The sequence below is a fragment of the Heterodontus francisci genome, chromosome 15, assembly GCF_036365525.1.
Source record: "Heterodontus francisci isolate sHetFra1 chromosome 15, sHetFra1.hap1, whole genome shotgun sequence".
Taxonomy (NCBI): Eukaryota; Metazoa; Chordata; class Chondrichthyes; order Heterodontiformes; family Heterodontidae; genus Heterodontus; species Heterodontus francisci.
This window is the reverse complement of record NC_090385.1, coordinates 1,705,295-1,726,097: the sequence shown is the minus strand read 5'-3', so window position 1 is coordinate 1,726,097 and position 20,803 is coordinate 1,705,295. Positions and strand designations below refer to the sequence as shown.

The window sequence follows — 20,803 nt, the reverse complement described above, 5'->3', positions numbered from 1 at the left end:
CCCCCCTCCCCACTCCTCCTCTCCCTCCCCCCCACTCCTCCTCTCCCCCCCTCTCCTCCTCTCCCCCCCTCTCCTCCTCTCTCTCCCCCCCTCTCTCTCTCTCTCTCTCTCCCCCCTCTCTCTCTCTCCCCCTCTCTCTCTCTCCCCCCTCTCTCTCTCTCTCTCTCTCCCCCTCCTCTCTCTCTCTCTCTCTCTCTCCCCCCCTCTCTCTCTCTCTCCCCCCCCTCTCTCTCTCTCTCCCCCCCCTCTCTCTCTCTCTCTCTCTCCCCCCTCTCTCTCTCTCTCTCCCCCCCTCTCTCTCTCTCTCTCCCCCCCCCTCCGCCTCTCCCCCCGCTCCCGCTCTCCCCTCCCTCCCTCGGTGACGTCAGTGATGGACCAGCGGCTGGTCCTCCAGTATCCCGACGGCCCCGCGGCAGTTGAGTGGACTCGGCGGCGGATCCTGAGTGAGGAGAATTGCGGGCTGTCCGGCAGACTGGGCCCCGGGGCAGAGCCGAGGAGGCCTTCGCAGTGGAAGCGCCATTAACAACAGCGACGGGTGAAGAGCGGGATTGGGGTAGGGTGAGTCAGGCCCGGTTCTGGAGGCCGCTTCCTATCAATCAAACAGTAAACATCGGCAATGGGGCAGTCCCTCCGACAGTGCGGCGCTCCCTCAGACTCATGGAGTTATACAGCAGAGAAACAGGCCCATCGTGTCTGTGCCGGATATACAGCACCTATCTACTCTAATCCCTTATTCCAGCAATTGGCCCGTAGTCTTGTATGCTCTGGCGTTTCAAGTGCTCATCTAAATACTTCTTAAATGTTGTGAGGGTTCCTGTCTCTACCACCCCTTCAGGCAGTGTGTTCCAGATTCCAACCACCCTCTAGGTGAATTTTTTCCACAATTCCCCTCTAAATCTCCTGCCCCTTACCTTAAATTGATGCCCCCTGGTTATTAACCCCTCCAATAAGGGAAAAAGTTTCTTCCTATCTAACCTATCAGTGCCCCTCATAGTTTTATATACCTCAATCATGTCCCCCCTCAGCCTTCTCTGCTCTAAGGAAAATAACCCGAGCCTTTTCAGTCTCTCTTCATAGCTGAAATGCTCCAGCCCAGGCAACATCCTGGTGAATCTCCTCTGCACCCTCTCCAGTGCAATCTTTAGCCTCCTTGTCTCGAGAGACAATGGGTAAGCGCCTGGAGGTGGTCAGTGGTTTGTGAAGCAGCGCCTGGAGTGGCTATAAAGGCCAATTCTAGAGTGACAGACTCTTCCACAGGTGCTGCAGATAAAATTGGTTGTCGGGGCTGTTACACAGTTGGCTCTCCCCTTGCGCTTCTGTCTTTTTTCCTGCCAACTGCTAAGTCTCTTCGACTCGCCACATTTTAGCCCCGTCTTTATGGCTGCCCGCCAGCTCTGGCGAACGCTGGCAACTGACTCCCACGACTTGTGATCAATGTCACAGGATTTCATGTCACGTTTGCAGACGTCTTTAAAGCGGAGACATGGCCGGCCGGTGGGTCTGATACCAGTGGCGAGCTCGCTGTACAATGTGTCTTTGGGGATCCTGCCATCTTCCAGGCGGCTCACATGGCCAAGCCATCTCAAGTGCCGCTGACTCAGTAGTGTGTATAAGCTGGGGATGTTTGCCGCCTCGAGGACTTCTGTGTTGGAGATACGGTCCTGCCACCTGATGCCACGTATTCTCCGGAGGCAGCGAAGATGGAATGAATTGAGACGTCGCTCTTGGCTGACATACGTTGTCCAGGCCTCGCTGCCATAGAGCAAGGTACTGAGGACACAGGCTTGATACACTCGGACTTTTGTGTTCCGTGTCAGTGCGCCATTTTCCCACACTCTATTGGCCAGTCTGGACATAGCAGTGGAAGCCTTTCCCATGTGCTTGTTGATTTCTGCATCAAGAGACAGGTTACTGGTGATAGTTGAGCCTAGGTAGGTGAACTCTTGAACCACTTCCAGAGCGTGGTCGCCAATATTGATGGATGGAGCATTTCTGAGGTCCTGCCCCATGATGTTCGTTTTCTTGAGGCTGATGGTTAGGCCAAATTCATTGCAGGCAGCCACAAACCTGTCGATGAGACTCTGCAGGCACTCTTCAGTGTGAGATGTTAATGCAGCATCATCAGCAAAGAGGAGTTCCCTGATGAGGACTTTCCGTACTTTGGACTTCGCTCTTAGACGGGCAAGGTTGAACAACCTGCCCCCTGATCTTGTGTGGAGGAAAATTCCTTCTTCAGAGGACTTGAACGCATGTGAAAGCAGCAGGGAGAAGAAAATCCCAAAAAGTGTGGGTGCGAGAAAACAGCCCTGTTTCACGCCACTCAGGATAGGAAAGGGCTCTGATGAGGAGCCACCATGTTGAATTGTGCCTTTCATATTGTCATGGAATGAGGTGATGATACTTAGTGGCTTTGGTGGGCATCCAATCTTTTCTAGTACTGTGAGGAGACCACATCTGCTGACGAGGTCAAAGGCTTTGGTGAGTTCAATGAAAGCAATGTAGAGGGGCATCTGTTGTTCACGGCATTTCTCCTGTATCTGACGAAGGGAGAACAGCATGTCAACGGTCGATCTCTCTGCACGAAAGCCACACTGTGCCTCAGGGTAGACGTGCTCGTCCAGCTTCTGGAGCCTGTTTAGAGCGACTCGAGCAAAGACTTTCCACACTATGCTGAGCAGGGAGATTCCACAGTAGTTGTTGCAGTCACTGCGGTCACCTTTGTTTTTATAGAGGGTGATGATATTGGCATCGCGCATGTCCTGGGGTACTGCTCCCTCGTCCCAGCACAGGCATAGCAGTTCATGTAGTGCTGAGAGTATAGCAGGCTTGGCACTCTTGATTATTTCAGGGGTAATGCTGTCCTTCCCAGGGGCTTTTCCACTGGCTAGAGAATCAATGGCATCACTGAGTTCCGATTTTGTTGGCTGTACGTCCAGCTCATCCATGACTGGTAGAGGCTGGGCTGCATTGAGGGCAGTCTCAGTGACAACATTCTCCCTGGAGTACAGTTCTAAGTAGTGCTCAACCCAGCGGTCCATTTGTTTGCGTTGGTCAGTGATTATGTCCCCTGATTTAGATTTGAGGGGGGTGATCTTCTTGATGGTTGGCCCAAGAGCTCTCTTAATGCCATCATACATTCCTCTGATGTCTCCGGTGTCTGAGGCCAGCTGAATATGACTGCATAGGTGTTGCCAGTAGTCGTTTGCGCAGCGCCTGGCTGTTCTTTGTGCAGTGCTTCTGGCTGCTTTAAGTGCTGCGGATGTTAACTCACATCCTTCCTATAGTGTGGTGCCCAGAACTGTACACAGTACTCCATGCGGGACCTTATCAAAAGCCTTACTGAAATCCATGTTCACTATATCAACTGCTTTACCCTCATCGACACATCTAGTCACCTCCTCGAAAAATTCAATCAAGTTTATTAGACATGATCTCCCCCTGACAAAGCCATCCTGACTATCCCTGATTAATTCCTGCCTCTCCAAGTGGAGATTAATCCTGTCCCTCAGAATTTTTTCCAATTATTTCCATACCACTGATGTTAGACTCACCGGCCTGTAATTACCTGATTTATCCCTACTACCCTTTAGTTTAGTTTAGTGATACAGCACTGAAACAGGCCCTTCGGCCCACCGAGTCTGTGCCGACCATCAACCACCTATTTATACTAATCCTACACTAATTCCATATTCCTACCACATCCCCACCTGTCCCTATATTTCCCTACCACCTACCTATACTAGGGGCAATTTATAATGGCCAATTTACCTATCAACCTGCAAGTCTTTTGGCTGTGGGAGGAAACCGGAGCACCCGGAGGAAACCCACGCAGACACAGGAGAACTTGCAAACTCCACACAGGCAGTATCCGGAATTGAACCCGGGTCGCTGGAGCTGTGAGGCTGCGGTGCTAACCACTGCGCCACTGTGCCGCCCGAATAATGGTACCACATTCGCTGTCCTCTGGTACCTCTCCAGTGGCTAGAGAAGATTTGAAAATTTGTGTCAAAGCCCCTGCTGTCTCCTCTCTTGCTTCACATAACAGCCTGGGATACATCTCATCTGGGCCTGGGGATTTATCCACTTTTAAGCCCACTAAAACCGCTAATACATCCTCCCTTTCAATGGTATTTTGTTCAATCATATCATAATCCTCCTCCCTGATCTCTACACCGGCATCGTCCTTTTCCATAGTGAACACAGATGAAAAGTAATCATTTAAAACCTCACCTACGTCCTCTGGCTCCACTCACACATGGCCACTTCGGTTGCTAATGGGCCCTACTCTTTACCTGGTTATCCTCTTGCCCGTAATATACTTATAAAATGTCTTGGAATTTTCTTTTATCTTGCCCACCAGTGTTTTTTCATACCCTCTCTTCGCTCTCCTAATTACTTTTTTAAGTAACCCACCTACACTTTCTATACTCCTCTATTGCCTCCGCTGTTTTCAGCGCTCTGAGTCTGCCATAAGTATCCTTTTTTTTCCTTATCCAATCCTCTATGTCCCTTGACATCCAGGTTTCCTTGGACTTGTTGGTCATACCCTTCACCTTAACGGGAACATGTTGGTCCTGAACTCTCACTGTTTCCTTTTTGAATGACTCCCACTGGTCTGATGTAGACTTTCCTACAAGTAGCTGCTCCCAGTCCACTTTGGCCAGATCCTGTTTTATCATATTGAAATTGGCCTTCCCCAATTCAGTACCTTTATTTCTGGTCCATCTTTGTCCTTTTCCATAATTACCTTAAATCTTACAGAGTTACAGTCACTATCACTGAAATGCTCCCCCACTGACACTTCTACCACTTGGCTGGCTTCATTCCCTAAGATGAGGTCCAGTACTGCCCCTTCTCTTGTTGGACTTTCTACGTGCTGGCTCAGAAAGCTCTCCTCTGTGCATTTTAAGAATTCCACTGCCTTTAAGCCTTTTGCACTAAGACTATTCCAGTTAATATTGGGGACGTTGAAATCCGCTACAAAGATTACCCTATTATTTTTACACCTCTCTGAGATTTGCCTACATATCTGCTCCTCTATCTCTTGCTGACTGTTTGGAGACCTGTAGTACACTCCCAGCCAATTGATTGCCCCCTTGTTTTCAAGTTCTACCCATAAGGCCTCATTTGAGGAACCATCTAAGATATCATCCCTCCTTACTGCAGTAATTGACTCCTTGATCAACAGTGCAATGCCACCTCCTCTTTTATCCCCTCCCCTGTCACGCCTGAAGATTCTATATTTTGGAATATTGAGCTGCCAGTCCTGCCCTTCCCTCAACCATGTTTCTGTGATAGCAATAATATCATATTCCAATGTGTTAATCAACGCCCTCAATTCATTTGCTTTACTAGTAAGACTCCTTGTGTTAAAATAGATGGAATTCAGCCTTGCATATTCGCTTGCGCCTTAACAGGTCTATATTTGCTCTTCCTTCCAGACTGACTTAATTTCTCTTCTATATTTGGCTGCGCATCACCCCTACTGTACCTCCACTCTGTATCCCACCCACCTGCCGAATTAGTTTAAGCCCCCACCAACAGCACAAGCAAATCTCCCAGCAAGGATGTTGGTCCCATCCCGGGTCAGGTGCAACCTGTCCGACTTGTACAGGTCCCACCTTCACCAGAAACAGACCCAGTGATCCAGGAAACTGAAGCCCGCCCTCCTGCACCATGTCTTCAGCCACGTATTCATCTGTTCGATCCTCCTATTCCTATACTCACTAGCACATGGTACCAGGAGTAATCCAGAGATTATAATCTTTGAGGTCCTGCTTTTTAATCTGCTATCTAGCTCCCTAAATTTTTGTTGTGGAACGTCATCCCTCTTTCTATCTATGTTGTTGATACCATTGTGAACCACGGCCACTGACTGTTCACCCTGCCCCTTCAGAATGTCCCGCAGCCGCTTCGTGACATCCTTGACCCGAGCACCAGGGAGGCAACATGCCATTCTGGAGTCAGGTCTTCGACAGTGCAGTGCTCCCTCGGTACTGACAATCTGGGCATCTGAGGAGTGATACACAAAGTGGCTTGGAGGGTTAGGAATGGTCCACCAACCATCTTACCCAGCTGCGCTCTTGTGTGTAGGATCTTGAAGGAATTGGAAAAGTTCTATAAATGTAAACTCCCAACGCCCAGAATACGACCCCTACTCAGACCCAGCACATAACTTGAAAACCTTCTCGTTCTGAAATCCCTCCCCTCTGTTTTGCTTAAGCCAACCTTTGCAGTCTCCTCAGACTGATGTCGCAACTTGCACCCTCCATTCTTCTGACTCTGCCCAACCAATGTAGAACAGAAAACCGTGTAATTTGAGCCAGAGCAAGCCATGACCAAACTTTACAGGGTTCTGGTCGGACTGCACCTTGAACACTGTGTCCAGTTCTGGTCAGACTGCACCTTGAACACTGTGTCCAGTTCTGGTCAGACTGCACCTTGAACACTGTGTCCAGTTCTGGTCAGACTGCACCTTGAGCACTGTGTCCAGTTCTGGTCAGACTGCACCTTGAGCACTGTGTCCAGTTCTGGTCAGACTGCACCTTGAGCACTGTGTCCAGTTCTGGTCAGACTGCACCTTGAGCACTGTGTCCAGTTCTGGTCAGACTGCACCTTGAGCACTGTGTCCAGTTCTGGTCAGACTGCACCTTGAGCACTGTGTCCAGTTCTGGTCAGACTGCACCTTGAGCACTGTGTCCAGTTCTGGTCAGACTGCACCTTGAGCACTGTGTCCAGTTCTGGTCAGACTGCACCTTGAGCACTGTGTCCAGTTCTGGTCAGACTGCACCTTGAGCACTGTGTCCAGTTCTGGTCAGACTGCACCTTGAGCACTGTGTCCAGTTCTGGTCAGACTGCACCTTGAGCACTGTGTCCAGTTCTGGTCAGACTGCACCTTGAGCACTGTGTCCAGTTCTGGTCAGACTGCACCTTGAGCACTGTGTCCAGTTCTGGTCAGACTGCACCTTGAGCACTGTGTCCAGTTCTGGTCAGACTGCACCTTGAGCACTGTGTCCAGTTCTGGTCAGACTGCACCTTGAGCACTGTGTCCAGTTCTGGTCAGACTGCACCTTGAGCACTGTGTCCAGTTCTGGTCAGACTGCACCTTGAGCACTGTGTCCAGTTCTGGTCAGACTGCACCTTGAGCACTGTGTCCAGTTCTGGTCAGACTGCACCTTGAGCACTGTGTCCAGTTCTGGTCAGACTGCACCTTGAGCACTGTGTCCAGTTCTGGTCAGACTGCACCTTGAGCACTGTGTCCAGTTCTGGTCAGACTGCACCTTGAGCACTGTGTCCAGTTCTGGTCAGACTGCACCTTGAGCACTGTGTCCAGTTCTGGTCAGACTGCACCTCGAGCACTGTGTCCAGTTCTGGTCAGACTGCACCTCGAGCACTGTGTCCAGTTCTGGTCAGACTGCACCTCGAGCACTGTGTCCAGTTCTGGTCAGACTGCACCTCGAGCAGTGTGTCCAGTTCTGGTCAGACTGCACCTCGAACACTGTGTCCAGTTCTGTTCAGACTGCACCTCGAGCACTGTGTCCAGTTCTGTTCAGACTGCACCTCGAGCACTGTGTCCAGTTCTGTTCAGACTGCACCTCGAGCACTGTGTCCAGTTCTGTTCAGACTGCACCTCGAGCACTGTGTCCAGTTCTGTTCAGACTGCACCTCGAGCACTGTGTCCAGTTCTGTTCAGACTGCACCTCGAGCACTGTGTCCAGTTCTGTTCAGACTGCACCTCGAGCACTGTGTCCAGTTCTGTTCAGACTGCACCTCGAGCACTGTGTCCAGTTCTGTTCAGACTGCACCTCGAGCACTGTGTCCAGTTCTGTTCAGACTGCACCTCGAGCACTGTGTCCAGTTCTGTTCAGACTGCACCTCGAGCACTGTGTCCAGTTCTGTTCAGACTGCACCTCGAGCACTGTGTCCAGTTCTGTTCAGACTGCACCTCGAGCACTGTGTCCAGTTCTGTTCAGACTGCACCTCGAGCACTGTGTCCAGTTCTGTTCAGACTGCACCTCGAGCACTGTGTCCAGTTCTGTTCTGACTGCACCTCGAACACTGTGTCCAGTTCTGTTCTGACTGCACCTCGAGCACTGTGTCCAGTTCTGGTCAGACTGCACCTCGAGCACTGTGTCCAGTTCTGTTCTGACTGCACCTCGAACACTGTGTCCAGTTCTGTTCTGACTGCACCTCGAGCACTGTGTCCAGTTCTGTTCAGACTGCACCTCGAGCACTGTGTCCAGTTCTGTTCAGACTGCACCTTGAGCACTGTGTCCAGTTCTGTTCTGACTGCACCTTGAGCACTGTGTCCAGTTCTGGTCAGACTGCACCTTGAGCACTGTGTCCAGTTCTGGTCAGACTGCACCTTGAGCACTGTGTCCAGTTCTGGTCAGACTGCACCTTGAGCACTGTGTCCAGTTCTGGTCAGACTGCACCTTGAGCACTGTGTCCAGTTCTGGTCAGACTGCACCTTGAGCACTGTGGTAACAAACCAGCTAAATCATTTTTTAAAAATTCTTTCATGGGATTTGGGCATTGCTGGAAGGCCAGAATTTATTGCCTATCCCTAATTGCCCTTGAGAAAGTGGTGTTGAGCTGGTTCCTTGAACTACAGCTGTCCATCTGGTGTGGGTACATCGACTGTGCTGTTAGGGAGTTCCAGGATTTTGATCCAGCAGCAGTGAAGGAACGGCGATATGGTTCCAAGTCAAGATGGTGTGTGGCTTGGAGGAGAACTTGCAGATGGTGATGTTCCCATACATCGGCTGCCCTTGTCCTTCCAGGTGGTAGAGGTCGCAGGTTTGGAAGGTGCTGTTGAATGAGGTTTGGCAAGTTACAGTGCATCTTGTAGATGGTACACATTGCTGCCCCAAAGCTCTGGTGGTGAAGGGAGTCAATGTTTAAGGTAATCGATGGGGTGCCGATCAAGAGAGTTACATAAGAACTTAAGAAATAGGAGCAGGAGTAGGCCATTCAGCTGCTCAAGCCTGCCCCGCCATTCAATAAGATCATGGCTGATCTGGCCCAGACCTCAGCTCCTCTTTCGGGCCTGCTTCGCATAACTCTCGACTCCCTGAGATTTCAAAAATCTATCTACCTCCTCCTTAAATACATTGAGTGACCTAGCCTCCACAACTCTGAGGCAGAGAATTCCAGAGATTCACCACCTTCTGAGAGAAGAAATTCCTTCGCATCTCAGTTTTAAATGTGTGCCCCCTTATTCTGTAACCACGTCCCCAAGTTTGAGATTCCCCCACCAGTGGAAACATATTCTCAACATCTACCCCCTGTCAAGCCCCTTTCAAATGTTATATGTTTCAATAAGATCACCTCTCATTCTTCTAAGCTCCAATGAATAAAGGCTAACCTGTTTAGTCATTCTTGATAAAACAACCCCTTCATCCCAGTAATGAGCCTAGTGAACCTTTTCTGAACTGCCTCCAACGCTAATATATCCTTCCTTAAATACGGGGACCAAAACTGTACGCAGTACTCCAGGTGTGGCCTCACCAACATCGTATACAGTTGTAACAAGACTTCCCTATTTTTAAACTCTAACCCCCCCAGCAATAAAGACCAAAATTCCATTTACCTTCCTAATTACCTGCTTCACCTGCATGCTGACTATTTGTGTTTCCTGTACAAGAACACCCAGATCCCTCTGTACTGCAGTATTTTATTTTTTATTTAGATATACAGCACTGAAACAGGCCCTTCGGCCCACTGAGTCTGTGCTGACCATTAACCACCCATTTATACTAATCCAACATTCCTACCACATCCTCACCTGTCCCTATATTCCCTACCACCTACCTATACTAGGGGCAATTTATAATGGCCAATTTACCTATCAACCTGCAAGTCTTTTGGCATGTGGGAGGAAACCGGAGCACCCGGAGGAAACCCACGCAGACACAGGGAGAACTTGCAAACTCCACACAGGCAGTACCCAGAATTGAACCCGGGTCGCTAGAGCTGTGAGGCTGCGGTGCTAACCACTGCGCCACTGTGCCGCAGTCTTTCTCCATCTAAATAATAATCTGCCTTTTTATTCTTCCTACCAAAGTGGATTACCTCACATTTTCCCACATTGAACACCATCTGCCAAGTTTTTGCCCACTCACTTAACCTATCTATATCCCTTTACAGATTCTTTGTGTCCTCATCACAACATGCCTTCCCACTTATTTTTGTTTCGTCAACAAATTTGGATACACTACACTCTGTCCGTTCCTCCTAGTCATTAATATAGATAGTAAATAGTTGAGGCCCTAGGACCGATCCTTGTGGCACTCCACTAGTTACGGCTTTCCAACCTGAAATAGACCCATTGATCCCGACTCTCTGCCTTCTGTGTGTTAGCCAATCCTCAATCCATGCCAACACATTACCCCCAATACCCTGAGCTCCTATTTTGTGCAGTAACCTTTGATGTGGCACCTCATCAAACCCCTTCTGAAAATCCAAATACACTACATCTACTGGTTCCCTTTTATCCACTCTGCTTGTTATATCTTCAAAGAACTCTAACAAATTTATTTATTTATTTATTTTTGTCAAACAAATTTGTCAAACATGATTTTCCTTTCATAAAACCATGTTGACTCTGTTTGATTGCATTATGTTTTTCTAAATGTCCTGCTATTTATTCCTTCATCATGGACTCTAGCATTTTCCCAATGACTGATGTTCAGCTAAGTGGTCTATAGTTTCCTGCTTTCTGTCTCCCTCCTTTCTTGAACAGGGGTGTCACATTCGCGGTTTTCCAATCCGCTGGTACCCTACCGGAATCCAGTGAGTTTTGGTATATTATGACCAATGCCTCCACTATCTCTGCAGCCACTTCTTTTAAAACCCTTGGATGCAGGCCATCAGGTCCTGGCAACTTGTCTGCCTTTAGTCCCATCATTTTGTCCAGCACCTTTTCCCTCGTGATAGAGATTGTTACAAGTTCCTCCCTCCCATTTACACCTTGCTCATCTATTATTGTTGGGATGTTTATAGTGTCCTCCACCGTGAAGACAGATGCAAAATATTGGTTTAAATAACCTGCCATTTCCCTGTTTCCTGTTATTAATTCCCCTCTAATTATTAATTCTCATCCTCTAAGGGTCCCACACTCACTTCAGCTACTCTCATCCTTCTAATATACCTGTAGAAGCTCTTACTGTTTGTTTTTATATTTCTTTCCAATTTACTCTCAAAATCAATTTTCTCCCTCTTTATTAATTTTTTAGTCATCTGCTGCTGGTTTCTAAAAAATTCCCTATTCTCTGGCCTACCACTCGTTTTCACCGCATTGTACGCCTTTGTTTTTGATTTGATACTCTCCTTAACTTCCTTTGTTATCCACGGGTTGTTCTTCATTCTCTTCGAATCCTTCCTTCTTACTGGAATAAATGTTTGCTGAGTATTATGAAATATCTGCTTAAAAGTCTGCCACTGCTCATCTACTGACTTCCCCTGTAGTCTATCTTCCCATCCCACTTTAGACAACTCTGTCTTCATACCTCTGTAATTGCCCTTGTTTAAGTTGAAGACACTGGTTTGAAACCCGAGTTGCTCGCCCTCAAACTGAATTTGAAATTCTACCATGTTATGATCACTCCCATCGAAAGGATCCTTAACTACGAGATCTCTTATTAATCCTACCTCATTACACATTACCAAATCTAAAATAGCCTGTTCCCGGGTAGGTTCTGCAACGTATTGCTCTAAGTAACAATCTCTGAGGTACTCTACAAATTTCTCTTCCATGCTACCCATGCCAATTTGATTTGTCCAGTCTATATGCAGATTAAAATCACCCATGATAATTGCAGTGCCCTTCTTACACGCCTCCGTTATTTCCTGATTAATATTTTGTCCTACAGAGAGAGGCAACTCCTCAGGGGCCTATAGACCACTCCCACCCATGATTTCTTTCCCTTGCTATTCCTTATTTCCACCCAAACTGATTCCACATCATGATCTATTACACCTATATCATTACTCACAACTGCACTGATCCCTTCCTTTAATAACAAAGCTACCCCACCTCCTTTTCCTTTCTGCCTATTCTTCAAGGTATATCCTTGAACATTAAGATTCCAGTCCTGGTCATCCTGCAACCACGTCTCTGTGATAGCTATCAAATCATATTCATTTATTTCTATCTGTGCCGTCAGCTCATCTATCTTGTTACAAATACTGCGTGCATTCAGATAAAGAGCCTTAAGCTTTGACGTTTTACCATTTTTATTTACTCTGGTTCTAATTTCTGCTGTACTCTTATGCTTGTACTGTCTGTCCCTTCCTGTCACTCTCTGATTAATTTATGCTCCTTCACTATCCTGCACCTCTGCTCTCTTGTTACTTTTTGATTTTTTAAACTTCCTTTCAATTGAACCCTCCCCCCCCACTATTTAGTTTCAAGCCTTATCTACAACCCTAGTTATACGATTCGCCAGGACACTGGTGAATCGCCATCCCAACGGAACAGTTCTCTGTCCAGTACTGGTGCCAGTGTCCCATGAATCGGAACCCATTTCTCCCACACCAATCTTTGAGACACACATTTATCTCTGATCTTATTTACCCTACGCCAATTTGCACGTGGCTCAGGTAGTAATCCGGAGATTATTACCTTTGTGGTTCATGCTTTTTAATTTGGCCCTGAGCTGCTCATAGTCCCTCAGCAGAACCTCTTTCCTAGTCCTACCTATGTCATTGGTACTTACGTGGACCACGACAACTGGATCCTTTCCCTCCCACTCCAAGTTCCTCTCCAGCCCTGAAGACATGTCCTTAACCTTGACACCAGGTAGGCAACACAGCCTTCGGGACTCTCTATCTTTGCTGCAGAGAACAGTATCTACTCCCCTAACTGTGTTATCCCCTACTACAATTACATTTCTCTTTTCTCCCCCCACTTGAATGGCGCTCTGAACCATGGTGCTGTGGTCAGTTCGCTCATCCTCCCTGTAGTCTCTGCCCTCGTCCACAATGGGAGCAAGAACCTCATACCGATTGGATAAGGGCACTGGGTGAGGCTCCTCCAAAACTAAATTTTGGATCCCCATATCTGCCTCACTCACAGTCACACCCTCCTGTCCCTGACCATGGTCCAGATTGGATGTAATTAATCTAAGGGGTGTGACTGTCTCCTGCAACACAGTGTCCAGGTAACTCTCCCCCTCCCTGATGTGTCGCATTGTCCGCAGCTCGGACTCCAGCTCATCAACTCAGAGCCGAAGGTCCTTGAGCAGCCAATACTTGCTGCAGATGTGGTCACCACGGATCACACCGGCGTCCACCAGCTCCCACATACTACAGCTGCAACACATCGCCTGCCCAGCCATCTCTATTCAATTTCATTAATTAATTTGGATCTCAGTATTTTAAAAAAAAATGAATTTAAGGATTAGTATAAAATGGGTGGTTGATGTTCAGCACGGACTCAGTGGGCCGAAGGGCCTGTTTCAGTGCTGTATCTCTAATCTAATCTAATCTAATCTAAAGTGTACTCTTAACCTGTAACGACGTCGCCTGATTTAAATCACTTGGCCAAAACTACAAAAAAAAGAGACACGGAAGAAAGAAATACCCACCAATCACTTACCAGCTCTCCTGTGACGTCACACTTCGATTTTTGCTGGTCAAGCAGGTCCAATGAACAGAACGTCGCTCACTGCCGCTACTCTTGCCCCTGATCTGGTCTCGGGCCTCGGCTCCTTTTATCTCCCGGCACAGTGGCAGCAGTGTGTACCATCTACAAGATGCACTGCAGCAATGCACCAAGGCTCCTTCGACAGCACCTTCCAAACCCGCGACCTCTACCAACTAGAAGGACAAGGGCAGCAAATGCATGGGAACACCACCACCTGCAAGTTCCCCTCCAAGTCACACACCATCCTGACTTGGAACTATATCGCCATTCCTTCACTGTCGCTGGGTCAAAATCCTGGAACTCCCTTCCTAACAGCACTGTGGGTGTACCTACCCCACATGGACTGCAGCGTTCAAGAAGGCAGCTCACTACCACCTTCTCAAGGGCAATTAGGGAGGGGCAATAAATGCTGGCATAGCCAGTGACGCCCACATCCCATAAATGAATAAAAAAAATAAAAAAATTGCACTCCTGACTTGTGCCTTGTAGATAGTGGACAGGCTTTGGGGAGTCAGGAGGTGAGTTACTCGCCGCAGGATTCCTAGCCTCTGACCTGCTCTTGTAGCCACGGTATTTATATGGCTACTCCAGTTCAGTTCCTGGTCAATGGTAACCCCCCAGGATGTTGATAGCAGGGAAATTCAGCAATGGTAATGTCATTGAATGTCAAGAGGAGATGGTTAGATTCTCTCTTGTTTGAGATGGTCGTTGCCCGGCACTTATGTGGCGCGAATGCTACTTGCCACCAAGCCTCGATATTGTCCAGCTCTTGCTGGATTTCTACACTGACTGGTTCAGTATCTGCGAATGGTGCTGAACATTGCGCAATCATCAGCGAACATCCCCCCTTCTGACCTTATGATTGATGGAAGGTCATTGATGAAGCAGCTGAAGATGGTTGGGCCAATTATGTGGCATGAAAATTATTTGACACATCAGCTTAAACTTGGATGTTGTCCTGGTCTCATTGCATTCAGGCACGGATTGCTTCTGAGGAGTTGTGAATGGTACTGAACATTGTGCAATCATCAGCAAACATCCCCACTTCTGACCTTACCACAGAATCGCTACAGCACAGAAGGAGGCCATTTGGCCCTTCGTGTTGCACCGGTTCTCTGAATGAGCAGTTCACCAAGTGCCAATCCCCCACCTTCTCCTTATGACGGAGGGAAGGTCATGATGAAGATGGTTGGGCCTAGGACACTACCCTGAGGAACTCCTGCAGTGATGTCCTGGAGCTCAGATAATTGGCCTTCAACAACCACAACCATCTTCCTTTGTGTTAGGTATGACTCCAACCAGTGGAGAGTTTTCCCCCTGATTCCCATGGACTTCAATTTTGCTAGCGTTCCTTGATGCCACATTTGGTCAAATGCTGCCTTGATATCAAGGGCAGTCACTCTCACCTCACCTCCTTACTAACGCCTGATTGGGCAAAGTCAGCATGGATTTGTGAAAGGGTTATCATGTCTAATAAATCTGTTAGTTTTTTGAAGTGTAACTAGCAGGGTAGATAGAGGGGAACCAGTGGGTGTAGTACATTTGGATTTTCCAAGGACATTCAATAAATTGCTGCACAGAAGTTATTACACAAAAATAGGGTTCATGGAATTGGGGATAATAGAGTAGACTGAGGATTGCTTAACAGACAGAAAACAGCACACGAATAAATGGATCATTTTCAGGTTGGCACACTGTAACTAATGAGTTACCGCAAGAATCAGTGCTTGGGTCTCAATCTATGTCACTGACTTAGATGAAGCGATTGAGTGTAATGTCTCCAAGTTTGCTGACGATACTAAGCTATGTGGGGAATGTAAACTCAAGGATGCAAAGAAGCTGTAAAATGATATGGGCAGGTTAAGTGAGTAATCAAAAACATGGCAGATGGAATGAAATGTGAAGATATCCACTTTGATAGGAAGAACAAAAAAGCAGAATATTTTTAAGAAGGTGAGAGATTGGGAAATGTAGGTGTTCTTGTATATGGATCTCAGAAATTCAACATGCAGGAATAGCAAGCAATTAGGAAAGCAGATGGTGTGTTGGCCTAATTACAAGAGGATTGGAGTATAAGAGTTAAGTCTTACTGCAATTATATAGGGCCCTGATAAGACCACACCTGCAGTACTTTTTTTTATTTATTTGGGGGATGTGAGCATTGCTGGTTATGCCAGTATTTATTGCCCATCCCTAATTTCCCTTGAGAAGGTGGTGGTGAGCTGCCTTCTTGAACCACTGCAGTCCTCGGGGTGTAGATACACCAACAGTGTTGTTAGGACGGGAGTTCCAGAATTTTGACCCAGCGACAGTGAAGGGACGGAGATCTAGTTCCAAGTCAGGATGGTACAACCATGCAACTGCTGCCCTTGTCCTTCGAGGTGGTAGAGGTTGTGGGTTTGGAAGGTGCTGTCGAATGAGTCTTGGTGAGTTGCTGCACTGCAACTTGTAGATGGTACACACTGCTGCCACTGTGCGTCACTTGTGGAGGGAGTGAATGTTGAAGGTGGTGCATGGGGTGCCAATCAAGCAGGCTGCTTTGTCCTGGATGGTGTTGAGCTTCTTGAGTGTTGTTGGAGCTGCACCCATCCAGGCAAGTGGAGAGTATTCCATCACACTCCTGACTTGTGTATGGTAGATAATGGTCAGGCATTGGGGAATCTGGAGGTGAGTTACTCGTCGCAGAATTCACAGCCTCGGACCTGCTCTTGTAACCTTCTCAAGGGCAATTAGGGATGGACAATAAATTCTGGCCTAGCCAGCAACGCCCACATCCCATGAATGAATTTTTAAAAAATGCCACAGCATTTATGTGGCTGGTCCAGTTCAGTTGCTGGTCAATGGTGACCCCTAGGATGTTGATAGTGGGGGATTCAGCGATGGTAATGCCGTTGAATGTCAAGAGAAGATGGTTAGGTTCTCTCTTGTTTGAGATGGTCATTGCCTGGCACTTATGTGGCATGAATGTTACTTGCCACTTATCAGCCCAAGCCTGGATGATGTCTCGGTCTTGCTGCATATGGACACGGGCTGCTTCAGTATCTCAGGAATCGCGAATGGTGCTGATCATTGTGCAGTCATTAGCGAACAACCCACTTCTGACTATATGATGGAGGGAAGGTTATTGATGAAGCAGCTGAAGATGGTTGAGCCTAGGACACTACTCTGAGGAACTCCTGCAGTGATGTCCTGGGACTGAGATGATTGACCTCCAGCAACCATGACCATCTTCCTTTGTGCTGGGTATGCCTCCAACAGGCAGAGAGTTTTCCCAATGACTCCAATTTTGCTAGGGTTCCTTGATGCCATCCTCGGTCAAATGCTGCCTTGATGTCAAGGGCAGTCACTCTGACCTCACCTCTGGAGTTCAGCTCTTTTGTCCATGTTTGGACCAAAGCTGTAATGAGGTCTGGAGCTGAGTGGCCCTGACAGAACCCAAACTGAGCAGGTTATTGCTGAGTAAGTGCCGCTTGATAGCACTGTCGACGACCTCTTCCATCACTTTTCTGATGATCGGGAGTAGACTGATAGGGTGGTAATTGGCCGGGTCGGATTTGTCTTGCTTTTTGTGCACAGGACATACCTGGGCAATTTTCCATATTGTTGTGTGGATGCCAGTGTTGTAGCTGTACTGGAACAGCTTAGCTAGGGGTGCGGCTAGTTTTGGAGCACAGGTCTTCAGTACTATTGCTGGAATGTTATCAGAGCCCATAGCATTTGCAGTATCCAGTACCTTCAGCTGTTTCTTGATATTATGTGTAGTGAATCGGCCTAGCAAGCCACTCAGTTGTATCAAACCGCTACAAACTCTAAGAAAAGGAATGAAACCGCACGGACCACCCGACATTGACCTAGGCAGCGGAAATGACAACGGCAAACCCAGCTCTGTTGCGCTGCAAAGTCATCGATACTAACATCTGGGGGCTTGTGCCAAAGTTGGGAGAGTTGTCCCACAGACTAGTCAAGCAACAGCCTGACATAGTCATACTCACGGAATCATACCTTACAGACATAACCACGACGCCACTGCCTCCCAGTTTTGTTGCATACAGATTTGTTCTCCTAACCTGAGGAAGAGTATACTTGTCTTAAAGTACAATGAATGTTCACTTATCTATAAAATTGTCATCATTGTTTTCAAATCCCTCCATGGAATTGCCTTTCCCTATCTCTGTAATTTCCACCAGCCCAAGAACCTTTTGAGATATCTGCACTCCTCCATTTCTGGTCTCTTAAGCCTCCCCAATTTTAATCATTCTGCCGTTGGCTGGCAAGGCTCTAAACTGGAATTCCTCCCTAAACCTATCTACATCTCTTCCCTCCAGTAAGATGTTCCTTCAGACCTACCTGGCTCTGTCATAGAAGACAGAGGGTAGCAGTGGAAGGGTGCTTTTCTGAATGGAGGGATGTGACTAGTGGTGTCCCGCAGGGTTCAGTGCTGGGACCTTTGCTCTTTGTAGTATATATAAATGATTTGGAGGAAAATGTAGCTGGTCTGATTAGTAAGTTTGCGGACGACACAAAGGTTGGAGGAGTTGCGGATAGTGATGAGGATTGTCAGAGGATACAGCAGGATATAGATCGGTTGGAGACTTGGGCGGAGAAATGGCAGATGGAGTTTAATCCGGACAAATGTGAGGTAATGCATTTTGGAAGGTCTAATGCAGGTGGGAAGTCTACAGTAAATGGCAGAACCCTTAGGAATATTGACAGGCAGAGAGATCTGGGCGTACAGGTCCACAGGTCACTGAAAGTGGCAACGCAGGTGGATAAGGTAGTCAAGAAGGCATACGGCATGCTTGCCTTCATCGGTCGGGGCATAGAGTATAAAAATTGGCAAGTCATGCTGCAGCTGTACAGAACTTTAGTTAGGCCACACTTAGAATATTGCGTGCAATTCTGGTCGCCACACTACCAGAAGGACGTGGAGGCTTTGGAGAGGGTACAGAAGAGGTTAACCAGGATGTTGCCTGGTCTGGAGGGCATTAGCTATGAGAAGCGGTTGGATAAACTCAGATTGTTTTCACTGGAATGATGGAAGTGGAGGGGCGACATGATCGAGGTTTACAAAGTTATGAGTGGCATGGACAGAGTGGATAGTCAGAAGCTTTTTCCCAGGGTGCAAGAATCAGTTACTAGGGGACATAGGTTTAAGGTGAGAGGGGCAAAGTTTAGAGGGGATGTGCGAGGCAAGTTCATTACACAGAGGGTGGTGAGTGCCTGGAACTTGCTGCCGGGGGAGGTGGTGAAAGCAGGTACGATAGCGACGTTTAAGAGGCATCTTGACAAATACATGATTAGGATGGGAATAGAGGGATACAGTCCCTGGAAGTGCAGAAGGTTTTAGTTTCGGCAGGCATCAAGATCGGCGCAGGCTTGGAGGGCCAAATGGCCTGTTCCTGTGCTGTACTGTTCTTTGTTCTTTGTACCTCTCTGCTCAAATATGGCTTAGTATCAGACTTGATTGATGTTCCTTTGAAGCACATTGGGACATTTTACAATGGTAATTGCATTATATAAATGCAATTTGTTGTTGTAGACAGATTCCTGAGATGAGATTATCATATAAAGAGAGATGGAGTAAACTAGGCTTATATACCCTAGAATTTGAAAAATGAGTGATCTCATTGAGACATAAAATTCTTGATGGGCTTGGCAGGGTAGATGCTGGGAGGATGTTTCTGCTGGCTGGGGAATCTATAACACGGGGTCACAGTCTCAGAATAAGGGATCACCAATTTCAGAGATATTTCTTCACTGTAAGGGTTGCTGATCTTTGGAATTCTCTAATCTAGAGAGCTGCGGATGCTTAGACGTTGAGTATGTTCAAGGCTGAGATCGATAGATCTTTGAATACTGAAGGAATCGAAATTATGGGGATAGGGCATGAAAGAGGAATTGAGGTAGCAGATCAGCCATGATCTTATTGAAAGGTGGAGCAGGCTCAAGGGGCCAAATGGCCTACTCCAGCTCCCATTTCTTATGTCATGACCCACCTTGAGTAATATGTTCAGAGGTAACATGAGGAGACGTTTTTGTTTACACAGCGAGTTCTATCCCGAATGTACTGCCTGAAAGGATGGTGCAAGCAGATTAAATAGTAACTGAGGTGCCGTAATCTGCAGGGCTACGGACCAAGAGCTGGGAAGTGGAATTACACTGGATAGCTCTTTTTTGGCCACCACAAACAATGGGCCAGATGACCTCCTCCTGTGCTCTGCATTTCTATGATTCTATGAGGAACATTCAAAGAAGAATTGGATAAATATTTGGAGCAAGAAAATGACTAGGTTAAGGAGAAAGAGCGGGACTAATTGGATAGCTCAACCAAAGATAACTGGCTGAATAGCACCTCAGACCCAACGCATCCAACCAGTGCAGAACTGCATGCAATAAAGCCAATGGAATGTTAAACTATACAGCCACAGCATGATACAAGTTGGACAAAGTCACACAACATTTTAGAGCTTTAATTCACCCACGCCTTGAGCCCTGTGTTCTGCTCTGGCCAGACCCATCTTGAGTACTGTGTCCAGTTCTGGTCACTGAAATACCAGGGAGAGGTTCTAACACTGGAGCAGAGCAGTGAGGAGCCACAAGGCTAGTTCCTGATGTCAGGATTTGAGTTATGGATAAAGACTAGAGAGAATTGGGCTATTTAGCTCTGAGAGGAGATGTCTGAGAGATGATTCTGTAGAGGTTTATGAGATGGATAATAGTGTGGAGAGAGAAAATATGGATCATTTTAAATTGCATCAATAGGATGAGGGGACACAGGTTGAAGGAATATTTAGAACTGATGGCATTTTCACACTAAAACTGACAAATAAATGGATTTTATTTCCAGATAGTGCATTGCAAATTAAACCTGTGGAATTATTTAAGATGCTGCAGTAGAAGAGCTTTAGGGTTCATTCATCTAGAAATACAACAACTTGCATTTATATAGCACCTTTAACACAGTAAACTTTTTCAAGGCAATTTACAGGAACATTGTCAAACAATATTTGACACTGAGCCTCAAAGAGATATAAGGACAGGTGACCAAATGCTTGGTCAAAAAGGTTGGCTTTAAGAAGCCTCTTAAAGGAGAAGAGAGGCAGAGAACATAGGAACAGGAGTAGGTCATTCAGCCAATCGAGCCTGCTCTGCTAT

The 20,803-nt window shown here is 47.2% G+C and overlaps 1 protein-coding gene across 4 annotated transcripts in view; it reads left to right on the top strand.

Annotated features, from left to right (window-relative positions):
* The first annotated feature begins 376 nt into the window (after nt 1-376).
* The window catches only part of mospd1 (motile sperm domain containing 1), a 76,294-nt gene continuing 55,867 nt past the window's right edge, over nt 377-20,803 (top strand). The window contains exon 1 of one of the 4 annotated variants that reach the window (XM_068047064.1): nt 377-558. The gene's annotated coding sequence lies outside the window, so the exon portion shown is untranslated. The remainder of the gene's footprint in view (nt 559-20,803) is intronic. The other 3 variants (XM_068047061.1, XM_068047060.1, XM_068047062.1) reach the window with 3 other exon arrangements.